The sequence below is a fragment of the Cicer arietinum genome, chromosome 3 (genome assembly GCF_000331145.2).
Source record: "Cicer arietinum cultivar CDC Frontier isolate Library 1 chromosome 3, Cicar.CDCFrontier_v2.0, whole genome shotgun sequence".
Taxonomy (NCBI): Eukaryota; Viridiplantae; Streptophyta; class Magnoliopsida; order Fabales; family Fabaceae; genus Cicer; species Cicer arietinum.
This window is the reverse complement of record NC_021162.2, coordinates 23,097,951-23,102,756: the sequence shown is the minus strand read 5'-3', so window position 1 is coordinate 23,102,756 and position 4,806 is coordinate 23,097,951.

The following is a 4,806-nucleotide window of genomic DNA, read 5'->3' as shown; positions in this document are numbered from 1 at the left end:
AAAATTAGTATTGTATCATTATACTATTCAAAATAAGGTAATGAGAAATTGGGGTGTTACATTAATCACAACAAAACACTCACAAAAAAAATGCAATGCTATGGATGAGCTTAAACTCTACTTCACAATGTGGTAGCATTCTAACTCTGAAGTACTTGGTTAGGAGGCTTGATATTATGCCACCATCCCAGTGGACGGACAATTCAAATTGGTCTTGTCCTCATAGATCCCCTCAACTCAACCCGAGACACATATACGTGACAGTTGAGGTAAACGTGTGTTGCGTGGTAGCTCCCGACATTTAGAGTGCTACCTCCAAGTCACCTAGAAATTCCCCACCCGAATACCTCCAAGGTCTAACAATCTTACCTTACGGCTCGACAGCAGACCGCCACGATCAGACTCATTTAGTTGTACTTCCCTAAAATCACTAGACTTGTCAGGCCCTACCTATATGATGACAAAATAATCTTCACTTCATAGTTCTCAATATTTATTTTCTCCCCTTATTGGCCTATGATAATCCATTAAGACCTTCATGTCAAACACAAATTAGAATCACAGTTATTTTACCAATTATGGGTTACTTCAATATTCTCATCACAACATCACTATCTTTAATCATATCTCATCACATTAACTCATCACAAATTTATAGCATCACTACCATCAATCATACATCATCACATAGGCTTGACACAAATTTATAACATCATTATTATTAATTATACATCATCATAATCACACAAACGTATCAAAATGAATTCAATTTTTATTATCACATCACATAAACACTTCTAATAAAACACATACATAAAATTCATTCAACATCTAATATCACAATAATATCAAATATCACACATTTAACGAAGTTAAATCAATCAACACCCTATAAATATTTCTATTCCATATTTTAATCTCACAATTCCCATATTTTTGCATTAATCAATTTATCACTCAAAGGGCTACTGCCGTACGTAGCGAGCCCCGAATGAATTGTTGGGAAATACGGTTTTGCCGTTCATCTCAAATTATATTATACTCATGAATTCAAACGCTCTCTCACCCCTTACCTTATTTTGACGCTTTCAAACATGAATATGATTTCACAAGAAAACAACCTTTGTCCTTCAATCGATCTAACTCGATAATTTATGGGTGAATGTTAAATTAAATTTTGAGAAGGCACTCTAAAAACTAAATTTCGAAATTCGATCAAGTAAACTTACCATAAATTAGAAAACCAATCAAGGGATAATATAGCCACTTTTCACCCCAGTCGTTTTGGCGTTGATTTCACTGAAATCGGACTTACGGTGAAGGAGAACGATGCACAATAATTAATTCTACAACCAGAGAAATTAGGTTTTTTAGAGCGAAATTGGGGTTATTAAAAATCTAGAGAGTTGTGTTTAATTGACTAGTGTGACACCCTAAACCCCAAATAATTTTTTTTTTTTAGATAAAGAGTATCACATAATCATAAGCATGTCACATAAATCCAAAATTTCCATCAAACATAATGGATTCGAAATCATAGTATCAAACAACATAATTCTTTTTAAAGTACACATACTCATGTTTTAAATTCAGTGCAAAACCTCAAATCTAGATCCATATAAATAATGTCTCCACATCTTAAGTACAAAGACAACTGCTGCTAGTTCTAGGTCATGGGTAGGGTAGTTTCTCTCATGAATCTTCAGTTGCCTAGAAGCATATGCTACTACCTTTCCATCCTGCATAAGTACTCCACCTAATCCGGAACCACACGCATCACAATATACTACAAAAGGTTCACTCAGGTCAGGTAATACTAAGATTGGTGCAGAGGTCAATCGTTTGTTAAGCTCTTGGAAACTATTCTCACAATGAGTATCCCACATGAACAATTCCCCTTTGCGGGTCAACTTAGTCAAAGGTAAGGCCAACCTGGAGAATCCTTCTATGAACCTACGATAATAACCTGCCAATCCTAGGAAACTCCTAATCTCAGTCACTGATTTAGGTGCTTTCCATTCTAAGACACTCTCCACTTTGGTAGGATCAACAACTATTCCACCTTTTGAAATTATATGTCCTAGGAAACTTACTTCCTCTAACCAAAACTCACACTTAGACAACTTGGCAAATAATTATTTCTCCTTAAGGGTTTTCAAGACTATCCTTAGATGTTCACCATGTTCTTCCTTAGTCTTAGAGTACACTAAGATATCATCTATAAACACAACCACAAAAGAGTCGAGGTAAGGATGAAAGATCCGATTCATGTAAATCATAAACACTGCTGGTGCATTAGTCACACCAAAAGGCATAACCAAATACTCGTAATGGCCATAACGGGTCCTAAAGGCGGTCTTAGGAGTATCAGAAGGTTTCACGCGGATCTGATGGTAACCCGACCTCAGATCGATCTTACTAAACACACATGACCCTCTCAATTGATCCATAAGGTCATCTATCCTAGGTAGCGGATACTTATTCTTGATTGTCACTTTATTAAGTCGACGGTAATCTACGCATAACCTCATAGAGCCATCCTTCTTCTTAACCAACAACACAGGTGCACCCCATGGTGAAACACTAGGCCTTATAAATTGTTTATCTAAAAGCTCTTCCAATTGTTTCTTAAGCTCAGACAATTCTAAGGGAGACATCCTATACGGTGCCATGGATATGGGTCCAGTACCTGGTACAAGGTCAATGCTAAACTCAATTTCACGCTCTGGTGGTAAACTAGTGACATCTTCAGGGAATACTTCAGGGAATTCACACACAATAGGAACATCTCGTATTACCACTTTTTCTTCAAATTCCAATGAGGGAAGGATCATGTATAACTGGGCATCTTCTTTCAAGAGTGCCTTCACTTGGTTGGTGGATATATTGCTAGGCTTATCCCTCTCTTCTGACTCCATGAATTCAATGGTTTTACTAAAAAAATCTACGCGGACACGGTTGGCAGAGAGCCAATCCATACCAAGAATCACATCAACCAGACGCAAAGGTAAACACACTAAGTCAACTCGGAAGTCCCTTCCACAAACATGGATAGAAATGTCAAGACAAACACTAGAGGTATCAACAGAATCACTAGTTGGGGTATTCACAATCAACTCATACTGTAAACGAGATACATGTAGTCCTAAACGTCTAACACAATCAAGAGAAACAAAAGAATGAGTGGCACCACAATCAAATAGTACAAATAAAGGAGTATCACTTATGAGACACGTACCTTGGATCAAGTTGTCTTTCTCAGACGCTCCTGCACCACTAAGGGCAAAGACTCTTCCATTGGATTTAGGTCTGCTGGCTTGGGAACTCTGGTTTCCAGGCTGTGGAGTCTTCCTTGGGTAAGGGCATGTGGTGCTAATGTGGCCTTGTTGTTGACAATTAAAACAAGTAATTCCAGCATCTCTACATTCATATGTCATGTGACCCTGCTTTCCACACCTGCTACATCGGATAGGAGTAGCTAGGTAACCATTATTACCATTGTTGTTGCGTGAGACTTGACTCATGTTGTTACTATTTCCGCTACTAACTCCTCGTCCATTGGGGTTTCCTCTACCACTCCCATAACTATAATTGTTCCCATTTCCTTTTCCGTTACCACTACTAGCTCCTTTTCCAGCTGAAAAACTGTGTTGTTGATAATTCAAACGACTTCCAGATCTACTAGGAGGGAAAGACTAAGGTTTTCCTCCGTTATGATGCATAGGCCTCTTGTCCTTCATGATTCCAGTGTTTCGATAATGTGCCTTTTCAGCACGGCTATCCTCATCATAAATCCTACTCTTATTCACTAGGGTAGAAAAGTCGCGGATCTCTTGCATTCCAACCTGTTTCTTGATCTCTGGCCTAAGTCCCATTTCAAACTTGATGCACTTAGACTTTTCTCCTGCTTCTCCAACATAGAGTGGATAGTACCTGGATAATTCCTCGAACTTAGCAGCATACTCCGCTACTGACATATTCCCCTGTTCCAATTTAACAAATTCCATCTCCTTTCTATTACGGATATCTTCAGGGAAATACTTAATTAGAAACATGTTCTTGAATATAGCCCAAGTAATTGCAGTCCCTGCATTCTCTAAACGTTGGCGTGCATTATCCCACCAATGTTCAGCTTCTTCCGTCAACATAAAGGTACCAAGATGCACTTTCTGACCTTCGGGACATGCCACTCCTCTGAAAATCTTTTCAACTTCTTGTAACCACTTTTGAGCTCCATCAGGATTATAGTGACCTTCAAACGATGGAGGGTTAGCCTTGTGGAATCGATCCATCACCATGAATTCATTTATTTGCATATTCCCTTGGCCACCACTGTAGCTAGTAGCTTGAGCAACAGCTTGAGCAGCAATCTGTGCAGTTTGAGTAGCAGCTTGCGCAGAGGCTTGTGCAGTAGCTTGAGATTCAGCCAAAGCTTGGAGAGCCTGCACTGTAACTCTTGCCAGGGACTCCAGAGCCTCAGCAATCGCAACATCATTCCTTCCACCAGCCATCACTACCTACATCAATCAGATAAGCCAATCGAATATAGTGAGACATTTGGGGAAGTGAGGAACTAACTTAGCTCTACAATACTAACACAATAATGACCATAACTACAAAATACATAACAGAGTACACAAGGAAACATAGCAAACACATAACACATTTACGGTCTGATTGGACAACCAGGCTATGATACCACTAATGTGACACCCTAAACCCCAAATAAATTTTTTTTTTTTTTTGATAAAGAGTATCACATAATCATAAGCATGTCACATAAATCCAAAATTTCCATCAAACATA